We start from the raw sequence: 14,631 nt of genomic DNA, 5'->3' as shown, positions 1-14,631 counted from the left end.
TGCGCCAGAGTTAAGCCCGTCTGCGCCCGTCCGCGGCCGACCGGGGCCAGGGGCACGAAAGGCTACCTGTCTACTTACGTACTCGCCAGCGCTATTACTCTCATACTGGGTCCCTGGAGCGGTTGACCCTTCGATCAGTACCCACCTGAGACAGCTTGATTTATGCTCTTCCCCACCTTACTGTCCTCCTAGTATCAGTCCACCCTAGGTTCCTTTATCCAATACTTCATCCTGTACCATCTTGCCCCCTTCAGCCCCCCCAGCACCAATTTGCAATACTTCAGCAATACTCCTAAATACCAGGTCTGCGGTTAGTCATCAATACGAGCTATTTGACTATATTGACACCCATAACCCAAACCTCATATTCTTAACTGAGACCTGGTTTAAGGCAGACTCCCTACCCAATGTATTAGCCGCATTGCCTCCATCATACTTTGCCATTCGAGCAGATCGGCCTGAGGGCAAGCGGGGTGGCAGAGTAGCCTTAATAGCCCGGACAGACTTTTGTTTCCAGATTCTCCCCTCCTTACCCATTCCTGAGGTAGATTACCTTGTAGCTCGTTCAACTCTCCATCAGGTACCATTCACTTTTGTCTTAATTTACCGCCCTCCCCAGCCAACCCCATCCTTTCTTCCTAGCATTCAGGCTCTCCTAGCCACCTTGGTGGTTAACAATTCATCGGTACTAGTGCTAGGGGACCTAAACTTTTGGCCCAATGAACCTGCTGAGAGCCCTCAATCTAAAGAATTTACAGACTTTATGATTTCCTTGAACTTCTCACTGCTCACTCATGGCTCCACACATACCCACGGTCACATGTTGGATCAAATCTGGGCGTTAAATATTCCATCTACATCCCCCATAATTTCCCCGTGTTCCTGGTCCGACCATTCTATCATTTCCTTTTCCCTTGCACTGACCGCGCTGGTCAAACCTCCACTTCCTAAAAACATCTGGGTCAGGAAATGGGGAAAAACGGACATGCCCTCCTTTTGTTCAACCTTGGCCAAAACCGCTCCCGACCTTACAGATCTCACTGCTACCTCGCAACTGGCCGCCATTGACAATTGGCTGACTTTGGCGGGTGACGAATTCGCCCCCATGAGGCGACTCACTGTTAAGCGGGCCCATGCAGCCAATCGATGGTTCACTTTAGAGCTAAAAGAACAGAAACTAGCAGCTAGAAGAGCCGAGCGAGCCTGGAGGAAAAACTATAGCCCAGAGCTAAAGACTATATATTTGTCTGTTTTAAAAACTTATAAAGCGGGTATTCTGGCGGCTAAAACTGAATTCTATACTAGCAGGATTATGGCAGCTGAGTCTCGCTCTAAGGAAATCTTTACCGCGGTCCATGAACTAGCATTATCCAGTAGAACCTCGGTTACCATTCCCCCCTCTCAGTCCCTCTGTAACTCGCTCAATGAGTTTTTTATTGATAAAGTAGTCAAAATTAAACTTAACATTCCACCACCCTCCCTTGCATTCGTCAATCCTTCCCCTTCGCCCACTGTCCCCAAACTCAATCTCATTCCACCATTAACTGAGGACACCTTCTTCTCATTACTTCAACGAGTCAAATCCGGTTCTCCGCTAGATTTTGCCCCCGCCCATATCCTTAGGGAAATCTATTTAACCTCCCCCACTCCCCCTTTGACCCTCCTCAATGACTCGTTAAAGAAAGGAAATGTTCCTGGCATACACAAATCAGCGGTTGTAATACCTATTATTAAAAAAACTGACGCTGATCCCTCCTCCCCCTCCAATTACCGTCCCATATCCCTACTGCCTTACCTAGAAAAAATTTTGGAAACTCACGTCACAACCACCCTAAGCACTCATGTTGAAATCAATCACTGTCTTTCCCCCCGTCAAGCCGGCTTTCGCCCATTGCACTCCACCGAGAAAGTGGTGATCTCGGTAATGGACGTGCTACGTGAAGGCATTGACACCAACCTTCCGCAAGCCTTGATTTTATTAGATCTGTCCGCCGCCTTTGACACGGTGGATCATTCCATTCTTCTCAACCGTGTCAGGGCGGCGGGCATAGAAGGTCCTGCCTTCTCGTGGATTGAGTCCTTCCTCACAGGGAGGGCCCAAGCCGTCCATCTGGCCAACTTCACCGCAGACTTTCGTAAGGTGGAGTGCGGAGTCCCTCAAGGCTCATCACTTTCCCCACTTCTATTTAATTTATACATCTATCCCCTCATTTTTTCGTTACAGCAGATGGAGGTCACGGTGTTTAACTACGCCGATGATCTCCAGCTAATCTTTAATCTCTCTAACTCCCCCTCATCTGCTTCCAATGTTCAGACTGTAATGACTTTCATTCAGGACTGGATGAACTGCAACCACCTCAAACTCAATCCGGACAAGACTGAGCTAGTCCTGACCGGAGGTGGTTGCAGTCCATGGACCTCCGCCCACTGGCCCTTGTCACTTGGTGCTCCCCCTCTTCCTGTCTCTAAGGTCAAAACTCTTGGGATTTTTCTTAATACACAACTCTCTATCCACTCACATGTGGGTTCAGTGGTTTCTGCTTGTTTTTTTTCTCTAAGACTAATAAGGAAAGTATCCCGCTTTTTCTCCCTTCCTGCTTTAAAAATTATTGTGCTGGCCATGGTACTGTCGAGAGTTGATTATGGTAACATCATTTACAATGGAGCTCCAGCATATGCGTTCCATCGCTTGCAGCTCATTCAGAATCAAGCGGCTCGTTTGATCTATGGCTTACCCAAATACCATCGTGCCACTCCCCTGCTTAAAGCTTTGCATTGGCTCCCGGTGAGGGAGCGTGCCCTCTTTAAACTGGGTTGCCTCACTTTTCAGGCTAGATCAGGTACAGCCCCCGAGTTCATTTGTGCCGCCATAAAACCGTACCTCCCAGGTCGTGAACTCCGCTCTGCCCACATGGCTCTTCTGACCACTCCTCGTTTCAAGAAAAAGAAATCTGGCGGAGCGAAATTTGCTGCTCTCGCCCCACTTTTCTGGAATTCTCTCCCTCCTGCTCTCCGAACTTCTCCTTCATATACACAGTTTCGGAACGATCTTAAAACCCTGTTATTTGAGCAAGCTTACACTGTCTAGCCCTACTGCCGACCGCTACTGCATCACTTAAAGAGCCATGAAACCGCATGGTATACGTGCGCTCAATAAATGTTTTTAAATTCAAATTCAAATTCAAATTATAGATTGACTGTAACCTGTAATATGAAATGGCTCGTTTAAAATGTTTTTTGTTTTTTTAAGGGGCTTTTCACCGTGCGCGCACCGCACCGTGCGCGCACCCCGCGATTTTTTCTCCACCTTTGTTTTTCACTGCCACACACAAAATGGCGTCCGACACTTCCTGATTTCGACCGATTCGAATGTTGACTGACATCTAACCACCAATCAGAATTACGCTCGCGCACGGCACCGTGCGCGCACGGTGCGCGCACGGTGCGCACCTATAGATATTTATGTACTTTTAACTGCAATTTTCTCAGAAACTACTGAACAGATTGACACCATATATGCAAAAGGCACATCCCTGACCTGAGGACTACCTCTTTGCCAAATTTCAAGTAATTCTGTTCAGCCGTTCGGGCTGTACCTTCGACTAAAGGTCCTATGGGAAAATGCATGGGGAAAACGTGTTTTGGGACCCCCCTTTTTTCTCAGCCCCCGCTTGACGAATCACCCCGAGACTTTCAGGGTAGGAGCTGAGTGGAGCGCCCCATTAGTTTTGAAAATTTCGCGAGGATTCGTCAACCGGCGCCAAAGTTATTCAAAATAGAATTTTCAGATTTCCTATGGGAACTCGGTCCCAACTATAACTATCTAATGGCGACTGCCAGTAGATAATATATATATATATATATATATATATATATATATATATATATATATATATATATATATATATATATATATATATATATATATATATATATATATATATATATATATATTACCTTCTGGCGGTTGCCAGTAGGTAGATATAGTTAGGACCTATATTCCATAGGAAGTCCGCAACATTCTATTTGGAATAACATTGGCGCCGATTGACGAATCGTCGCAAAATTTTCCAAACTTTTGGCCAGCTCTGGTCCGCTCCTATCCTGAAAATTTCACGGTGATTTGGCAAGCGGGGGCTGAGAAAAAAGGGGGGTCCCAAAACGCGTTTTCCCCATGCATTTTCCCATAGGACCTGTTGACGCAGGTACAACCCGAACTGCTGAACGGAATTACACCAAATTTGGCAAAGAGGTAGTCCTCAGTTCAGACTCGTGCCTTTTGCTTAAATGGTGTAAATACGTTCAGTAGTTCCTGAGAAAATCAAAAGTAAAATCATAGATATATCTATGGACTCGGAGAATCCGCGCACCCTCCCCGCACCCAGCGCGCACCCTGCCGTGCACGAGCTGTGTTCTAATTGGCTGTCAACACTCCAGATCAGGAAGTGTTGGCAGCCATCTTGTGCCTCGGTACAACCGAGGCACAAGAAACCTGTAAAACAAATGCGAAAAACACAAAAAGGGGGCAGGATAGAAACACCCTGACCCCCTAGGCCTGCTCAGGGGGTCCCACAAGGACCCCCAGGGCCAAAAAAAGCATTTTTTTAAACAAAAATCGGCGAGATTCGCACACCCAGCGCGAATTTCGGACGAAAATTTTAAAAAAAGAAGCGCGGGGCTCCCGCAGTGTCCCGGGGTGCCCACCCCCAGGACGCGGGGAGCTGGATGGGACCATGGGGGGATTGGGGACCCCCCCACGGACCCCAACAGAGGCCAGGCCCCTGGGGATGGGGTCCCCGGGGCCATAAGTGGCCTAGGAGGGGGGCCACGTGGCCCCCCTCCCAGACTAAAAATGTAAAAAAAAAAAAAACAATGGCCAGCCCTGGGGGATGGGGTCCCCGGGGCCTTAAGGTGGCCTGAGGAGGGGGGCTACGCAGCACCCCTCCATAATTTTTTTTTTTTTTTAAAAAGGGCCATGCCCCGGGGGAGGGGGTCCCCGGGGCATATTATGGAAAAATTAGGGGGGCTACACAGCCCCCTTCTAAAAAAAAAAGAAGAAAAAAAAAGACCGGGATCGGATCAGAGGCCACGCCCCCTCCTTACACCACTCTGCAAACACGCCCCCTGGCGTGTTTGCAGGAGGGGGAACTAATTCCTCTTGAATACTGGGGGTCCCTGGGGGCCAACTAGCCCACCAGGAACCTCCAGTATTCGCCAGGGGGCTGCGTTGCAGATAGGTGTAATGAGGCCACGCCCCTTTTTACACCTCTCTGCAACGCAGCTCCGTAGCGCTTACTGGAGGTACCTGGTGGCCTAGTTGGCCGCCAGGGGACCTCAGGATTCAAGGGGACTTAACCCCCCAACTTAAAACACGCCACGGGGCGCGTTTGCACAGTGGTGAAGGTAGGGGGCGGGACCTGAGGTGATATGTGTGCAAACACGCCCTGTGGCGCGTTTTAAGTTGGGGAATTCATCCCTCTTCAATCCAGAGGTCCCCTACTAGGGGCCAACTAGCCCACCAGGTACCTCCAGTAAGTGCCACGGAGCTGCGTTGCAGAGTGTTGTAAAAAAAGGGCGTGACCTCTCTGCAACGCAGCTCCCTGGCGCATAATGGAGGTATCTGGTGGGCTAGTTGGCCCCCAGGGGACCTCTGGATTGAAAAAGGAATTAATTCCCCAACTTAAAATGCGCTACAGGGCGTGTTTGCACACGTCACCTCAGGCCCCGCCCCCTTCCTTCACCACTGTACAAATATTCCTCTAAAATCAGCCAAACTACGAATTCCGATTTACTCACCTGTTATCAGGAGAGAACCCAGGGCTGCATCTTTTAGCCCAGCACTGACCCTGAAAAGTAATTCTAAGCGTACTTACTAGTAACTTGTATTTTCTTCCATAGGAATCCATTGTGTGGTTTACACCAAAAAAGTTTCTAAGTGTCCATTTTTGAAACGTACAAATATTCCTCTAAAATCAGCCGAACTACGAATTCCAATTTACTCACCTGTTATCAGGAGAGAACCCAGGGCTGCATCTGTTAGCCCAGCACTGACCCTGAAAAGTAATTCTAAACGTACTTACCAGTAACTTGTATTTCCTTCTATAGGAATCCATTGTGTGGTTTTCACCAGAAAAGTTTCTAAGTGTCCAATTTTGAAACGTACAAATATTCCTCTAAATTCAGCCAAACTACGAATTTCATTAGTGATGTCACTGACCATGTCATGAATGATGTAATATGTGACATCATCAGCAGAGGATTGCGAGCGTGCGAGATGTAGTTAGTACAACTAACTATATCGGAGGAATTTCAATGGTTTTGTTCGAGTGAAATGTCCAGCTAGCTATAACACCCCTAAAACCTATTGTTTTTTCAGTGAATTTTTAAGGTTTTTTAAATGCTAATTCCTAACTATATCAGGCCTGAAACCTATGGTTTTTCAGTGAATTTCAAAGGTTTTTTAAATGCTAATTCCTAACTATATCAGGCCTGAAACCTATGGTTTTTTCAGTGAATATATATATATATATATATATATATATATATATATATATATATATATATATATATATTCACTGAAAAAACCATAGGTTTCACACATGTTATAGTTAGCTGGACATTTTACTGATAAAAAACCAATGAAATTCCCCTGTTATAGTTACTGTAGGCAACTATAACTCACACGACCGTAATCCTCTGCTGATGCTAATACTGTATTTAGACACTTATTTGCCCATGTCTTCTTCCATTAAATTTTAGCTATACATATATTACAAATATTTTTTTTTCATAAAGACACATATGTCATCAGCAGAGGATTACGGTCGCGTGAGTTATAGTTGCCTACAGTAACTATAACGGGGGAATTTCATTGGTTTTTTATCAGTAAAATGTCCAGCTAACTATAACATGTGTGAAACCTATGGTTTTTTCAGTGAATTTGCAAGGTTTTTTAAATGCTAATTCCTAACTATAACGTGTGTGAAACCTATGGTTTTTTCAGTGAATTTGTACGTTTTTTTAAATGCTAAGTTACTTTACGCCATTTGTGGCGTGCGCGCCCACTTAACGCAGTTCGTTCCGTGCGCGCACGGTGCGCTTCGCGCACCGTGCGCGCACAGTGAGCACGCGGTGCGCTTCGCGCACCGCGTGCCCACGTTACGCTAGATGGGCCATGAACGCACGATGCGCTTCGCGCACCGTGCGCACATGGAGGTCATATGATGAGCATCGTTGTGACAGGTAAAATATAGGTTTTGTTTATCTCTGATGAGCCATGCACAAAAGGTGCCCTTCCGGCACCTTTTGCACACGGGGTGGGGAGAATGTGGATATTTTTTTTTTTTTTATTATTTCTTACCGTACGCGTACGGTAAGCGTAATCGGCGAAATTTTTGAAAAAATTAAAATTGCCTTTTTTCACTTGGGGGATCGTTGGGGACTCCCTCGACATGGCTAGGTGCTTGGGAGCTGTGTAAACAGCCCCTTTACATGATTTGCACTTTGTTTTTCAACCCCCTGTCAGAGTGCGAGAGAGAAAATAGCGGCCGCCGCTTCCTGGTTTCGACCGATTCGAATGTTTACTAAGATCTAAGGGCCAATCAGAATCGCGCTCGCGCACGCCACCGTACGCGTACGGTAAGCGCACCGTAAGCGCACCGTACGCTGGCTCAGATATATATATTGATTTAAAGGCTATTTTCTCAGAATCTACTGAACAGATTTACACCAAACCTACAAAAGGCACTTCCTTGACCTGAGGACTACCTCTCTGCCAAATTTCAAGTAATTCTGTTCAGCCGTTCGGGCTGTAGCTGTGTCTAAAGGTCCTATGGAAAAATGCATGGGAAAAACGCGTTTTGGGACCCCCCTTTTATCTCAGCCCCCGCTTGACGAATCCCCCCGAGTAGGTAATATATATATATATATATATATATATATATATATATATATATATATATATATATATATATCACCGCTGAAGGGGTCAGCAGATAGCAGGACACTTCCGCCTTGAATCCTGCCTGGAAAGGAGAGCTGGTACTTCACAGTGACGACGAAGTCACAGCTTCATCGGGAGCTTGGGCGAGGTACTTACTTAAGCCTACACACGTCAAGTGGCAGCGATTTTTAACTAGCAGGATCGGCATATTGGGGAATAACGGAGGAGAGAATGAGGAAAGGTACCTACCTTATGAACTTTCCATGTCCTCTTTCTATGCTAATAACGCTGCTCCAATGAGATTCCTCCGTGATGGTCAAATTCAAATCCCCGCGAAATTTGCAACTATTGACAGTCGAGCGCAGCACTGGCAGGAAGAAGGCAATCGCCGAAACGCGTCCCAGGCGCGAGACTGATGCTTCACATGCTGTTATTCATTTGCTGCATGGCGGTTATTAAAGCCCTGCTGAAACGAAACCCCAGCTGTGTCAGACCTGTTTTCTGAAGTGGAAGCAGGATTGGTGGTGAGATATATATATATATATATATATATATATCTATATATATATATATATTACCTACTGGCGGTCGCCAGTAGGTAGTTATAGTTAGGACCACGTTTCCATAGGAAATCCGCAACATTCTATTTTGAATAACTTTTGCGCCGGTCGACGAATCCTCGCAAATTTTTCAAAATAGGTGGGGCGCTACGCTCCGCTCCTACCCTGAAAGTCTCGGGGGGATTCGTCAAGCGGGGGCTGGGATAAAAGGGGGGTCCCAAAACGCGTTTTTCCCATGCATTTTTCCATAGGACCTTTAGACACAGCTACAGCCCGAAAGGCTGAACAGAATTACTTGAAATTTGGCAGAGAGGTAGTCCTCAGGTCAAGGAAGTGCCTTTTGTAGGTTTGGTGTAAATCTGTTCAGTAGATTCTGAGAAAATAGCCTTTAAATCAATATATATATCTGAGCCAGCTTACGGTGCGCTTACGGTGCGCTTACCGTACGCGTACGGTGACGTGCGCGAGCGCGATTCTGATTGGCTCTTAGATCTTAGTAAACATTCGATTCGGCCGAAACCAGGAAGCGGCGGCCGCCATTTTCTCTCTCGCACTCTGAGTGGGGCAGCATAAATGAAGCCCAAAAATGTGTAAAGGGGCAGTTTATTGAGATAATATTCACCCAGCAGTGATATACGGGCCCCCAAACAACCCCCAAGGCCAAAAAAAAAATTATTTTTTTTTCGAAAAATCGCCGATTACGCTTACCGTACGCGTACGGTAAAAATTGGTATAAAAAAAAAAAAATTATCCACACTCTTCCCACCCCAAGTGCAAATGGTGCCCTAAGGGCACCATTTGTGCATGGCATATCAAACAAATGAAAATAATAAACAAAACATTTCACAACGATGCGCATAATATGTCCCCCATGTGCGCACGGTGCGCGAAGCGCGTCGTGCGTACATGGCCCATCCCGCATAATGTGGGCATGCGGTGCGCGCAGCGCACCGCGTGACCACCGTGCGTGCATGGCACTAACTGCGTAAAGTGGGCGCGCGGTGCAGTTCGCTTCGCGCACCGTGCGCGCACGGAACGAACTGCGTTAACTGGGCGCACACGCCACGAATGGCGTAAAGTAAGTTAGCATTTAAAAAACCATACAAATTCACTGAAAAAACCATAGGTTTCACACACGTTATAGTTAGGAATTAGCATTTAAAAAACCTTGCAAATTCACTGAAAAAACCATAGGTTTCACACATGTTATAGTTAGCTGTACATTTTACTGATAAAAAACCAATGAAATTCCCCCGTTATAGTTACTGTAGGCAACTATAACTCACGCGACCGTAATCCTCTGCTGATGACATATGTGTCTTTATGAAAAAAAAATATTTGTAATATATGTATAGCTAAAATTTAATGGAAGAAGACATGGGCAAATAAGTGTCTAAATACAGTATTAGCATCAGCAGAGGATTACGGTCGCGTGAGTTATAGTTGCCTACAGTAACAATAACAGGGGAATTTCATTGGTTTTTTATCAGTAAAATGTCCAGCTAACTATAACATGTGTGAAACCTATGGTTTTTTCAGTGAATATATATATATATATATATATATAGATATATATAGTATACATAACACATACTGCAACTATGAAATCTTTATTTGCTTTAGTGCAATCCCTCTTAGACATTGTATTTTTGTCAGAGTATAAAAAAAGAAATATAATTTATTCAGATCTGTCAAGCAGGAACCATCATTCTAGTCAGGGTAAGCTAGATACACAATAAGATAACCTGTGCTCACACTCTGGTAGCTTGGCACAGAGCAGTCAGGCTTATCTACACAGGTAATGTGTAAAGTATTTGTGCAACACACACTCACAGTAACAAAATGAATACACCACAAATAGACTCCCCACAGATTTAGAACATTGAGAATATTTATCTAAGTAAAATAAGACCAAAACAACAAAAATCTAATAAGTAGAAGTCAAGAAATTATTTTTTAAAGAATAAATCAAAAATAGTGCTTAGAAGTCACTAGAGGTCAAAAGGTTACTTGAAGGTGCGAGTGAGTCGTGCAAATCCACAGTTCAGTCTGACAGCAATCAACGGTAGGCTGGCTACAGGACCCAGACAGGTCCAGCTGAAGAAATACCTTGGATGGAGTTTTTATTGACGTAGGGAGTCTACTCATCCTCGAGCTGCGCAAAGGGGTCCCACATCGAACTCCGTTGAAGTGAATGCAATGCGTCACTGTCGAGATGTGTAGAGAGTCATCATAAACCCGTGCACTCTGGGGAACTGCTATCAGCGGACAGCCTCTGCTTTGGCGTAGAAGAGTGACGAGGCGGAATTTCTCCTGCAGTCTATACAATGCGTCAGTTTTTTTATTAAAGAAGCTGTAGAACCCACGTCTGAGGCCCAGAGCTTGGAGGGGGCACCTCAGGCATTTTAGGACTCACAAAAGGCAGAGTCCAGAAGCACCAGCAGAATTGTAGGTAGTCTTTTGTGTCCCTATGACCAGTGGCGTATGGAAACATGAATGGACCCCTCTGCAAGGTACATGGAGGGTCCCCCTCAGGAGTCGATCAGGAGTTCTCCATCCAGGGTGCTGTGCTGAGGGGCGCTCCCTGGAGCTTGGGGAGCAGAGTCCTTCCAGCAGAGTCAGGGAGCAGCAGGCAGCAGGGCATCAAGTAGAAAAGCAGTCCTTCCAGAAAAGCAATCCAGTTGAGTCCCTTGAGCAGCACAGCAGTACTTCTGACAGAAGATGATTTCAAGATCCAGAAGTGCATGATTTTGGGGGGGAAGGGGGTCAGGGGCCTAGTACTTATACCCAAAAGTGCTTTTAATTTAGGGGTGACTTCAAAGGGTTGACTTCAAAAGAACTCTCTGAAGTGCACAAGGATCCCCTTCAACCCAGACCTGTCTGTCAGGCTACCGGTGGAGGTAAATCAGTGCTTTGCATTTGGACAGGACACTACCTATTGAAGTGCAAGTGTCTGCTGCTCCAAATTCCTCCACAAAGGGATTGCTGAGTTGTCGGAGGCCCTGTCCCCTTTCTCAACCACTCTGCACAGGGCCCTCCTGGGCACTACTGGTTGGGGGATGATGTCCCCTTGGCTGCTGAGGGTTGATGGGAGCCAAGAACCCCTATTGCTGCGAGAAATAAGTCCCCTACAGTGGAATTGCTCCGACTTTGTCAGAGGCCCTGCCTCCTTTCTCAACCACTCTTCAAAGGGACCTTCTGGTGCACTACTAGTTGGGGGATGAAGTCGCCTTGGCTGCTGAGGGTCGTTGGGGGCAAAGAATCCCGATTGATGCCACAAGTAAGTCTGCCACAATGATTTGCTGAGACGTAATCGGAGGCCTCACCCCCTTTCTCAACCATTTTGCAAAGGGGCCTCCTGGCGCACTACTGGCTGGGGGATGAAGTGCCCTTGGCTGCTGAGGGTCATTGGGGGCCACAAACCCCTACTGTTGCCAAAGTAAGTCCCCCATAGCAGGATTGCTGAGACTAGGGATGAGCATGCCGGTAAACTTCGGTCCACCAGCAGGTTGGCAGAGTTTTTGCTGAACTCCGCATTCCAAGCGGAGCACAGAGTGGCAAAACGCTGCATACTCTGCCAGCGGAGCGGAGTTTACTGCCCACCTCTAGCTGTCACCCAACCCAAAAGTGTATTGGAGACAGGCTGTAAGGCACAAAGAACAGTACGTATGGAGAAATGTCCACTTTCTAAAAGTGGCATTTCTAAAAAAGTACTGTTAAATCCAATTTCACCAGTAAGAGAATTTATCATTATTATTATTCCAAACTTATAAAACAGGAAAAAGCTACTCCTCTTTGTTCAGGAATTACAGCTTAAAAGTGTATTAAGGAATTCCCAATGCTGGCGTGAGAGAGGAATAGGCCTCACAGTAGTCAAAAATGAAATAGGCTGTTTGTCACTATCAAGACATGCAAAATATACAGGTACATGTCCTAACTTTTACTTATATGGGATCCTGTCCTTATGGTTACTTAGGCTGTACCTTAGGGGGGACTTATATGTAATCAAAGGGGTGTTTACGGCTCAGCAAGTAGTTTTAAATGCCAAATCAAAGTGGCAGTTAACTGCACACCCGGGTACTGCAGTGGCAGACCTGAGCCAGGTTTGAAAGGGTACTTCTGTGGGTGACAAAATCAGTACTGCAGCCCAGTAGTAACATTTAAAGTATAGGCCCTGGGTACATGGTATACCACTTTACAAGGGACTTACAAGTACAACAAATATGCCAATCAGGTATACACCAATGTCAGCATGTTTAGGGGAGAAGCACATGCACTTTAGCACTGGTTAGCAGTGATAAAGTGCTCAGAGTTTTAAGGCCAACGAAAAGAGTTCAGCAAAAAAGGAGGAGGAGGAAGGCAAAACGTTTTTAGAGAGGGCCATTTTCCAACAAGCCCTAATACATTTTGCCATATCTGGAATTAATGAATCCTCCTTGAAGGTGAGAGTAATTTCTGAACTAACCCAACTCGGGGTTAGTCATTAAGCATTTGCCCTGATAAAGTAGGATGGAATCGTGATATGATCGGATATCAGGATCCACAATGGATTTGTAGTTCTCTAGCTGAAGTTAAAGTTTATAGATTTATATAGTGCAGCTAAAAACCCTTGAGGGTATCCAGGTACTGTCCATGGGTATGGGGATATTAAGTGATTTGCGCAGAATCAGAGGATGTTGCACCAACTCCGAGACTCGAACTCAGATCCCCAGCTCCTGAGTCTGCAGCCCTGACCATTGCGCCACATCCTCTGCACATCCTCTACAATAAACAGGAGCCTGCAATCCCTCTATTAAAAACTCTCTCTAATTGTTTTATAATAAATGGGATTACGCAATCCCTGTACAAAAATCTGTCTCTAATTTTTTTATAATTGGCAACTTGCGACACACCCAGTCGCTGATAATATAGTAATGAGGTCAGACCTCAGCTGTAATTAGCTTATTATAATTGAGTTCTGATGTCACAATGCCTGCTTCAAGCGCCATCAGCCAATGGGAGAGACAGATAAGGTCACAAAGCATAATTAAAGCAGCTGTTTAAAGATATTGATGGCAACATGTTTTTGTTTGCACTACTTGCGTAATTAAAGAAAATGTAAAATCTTTCTGCATGTCTCTACTGTGCCTTTAAAAACTGACTTGTATTAAACTGCTTGTTACCACACTGTATGTACTATAGGTATTTTTGAAAGTGACTTGCATTAAACTACATAAACAAACTGGTTGTATATTGGGATATCTATGTATTCACTATGGATTTAACTTTTGTTTTGCATATTTGAAACCATACTTGTTTATATAAGGAACAAGAGGCCAATAACTACATGTGTTTAGGGGCAAGGATAATGGTATTACAATGTATTATAAGAAATACGAACTAAAATACCCTCTACCATACATTAAAAGTTGAATGACATTGTAAAGGTCATGTTTGACCTCATTCTTCTATGTGGTATGTAACACACAGCCAACCCTCATAAGTACAGATCTGGAACCAGGGTAACATTTAATGAGTAGAATATGGGCTCCGGGGTCTCATTTGGGAACAGGTTAATTCTCCTCGTGAAAACCTGTACCCAACACAATGAATGGAAGAATTGTAATAGCAATGCACAGTGAATCCTTTTGAGCACTGTGGTCTCTGTGATCCAGAAAGCTGGGATGTGGACACAGTTTGTTTTGAGTTGACGAGATAGAGCTCGCGCTCTGATCAGTCTTCTACTTGGCCCTGGTGTTGGAATACATTTCCACAAGTACAGCCTGACTCTCTCACTGAAGCTTTGGGTCAGATGACGTTGTTTCTCCCAATGAGACCCATATAACTTGTGGTTTGGGTTGAAAGGTCGACACTTTCTCAAGGGCTGACCTTTACAGAAATATTCACTATGAAGAAACAATATTCAGATTGTACTTTAAAACATTTTGAAATGGGGGTGCACCCCATTTTGTATATAAGAGTTTCTTGTTGTACTGTCCACGTCAGTTTCACTCATGAACTGCACAGTCTGCACCATTATAAATTGTTAAACCTATTGAGGGGATAACAAGAATACATATTTCCACTTTGATTGGTCTCTTTTGTATAATTTTTTTTTGGGGGGGGGGGGAAGAAGTTGGAAACAGGTTC

At 45.1% G+C, this 14,631-nt stretch overlaps 1 protein-coding gene across 2 annotated transcripts in view; it reads right to left on the bottom strand.

The window, feature by feature from the left end:
- The window catches only part of CDH23 (cadherin related 23), a 1,199,511-nt gene that overhangs the window by 528,467 nt on the left and 656,413 nt on the right, over positions 1 to 14,631 (bottom strand). The window lies entirely within an intron of this gene.

Source organism: Triturus cristatus, chromosome 1_2 (assembly GCF_964204655.1).
Source record: "Triturus cristatus chromosome 1_2, aTriCri1.1, whole genome shotgun sequence".
Lineage (NCBI taxonomy): Eukaryota > Metazoa > Chordata > Amphibia > Caudata > Salamandridae > Triturus > Triturus cristatus.
This window is presented reverse-complemented; position numbering and strand designations above follow the sequence as displayed.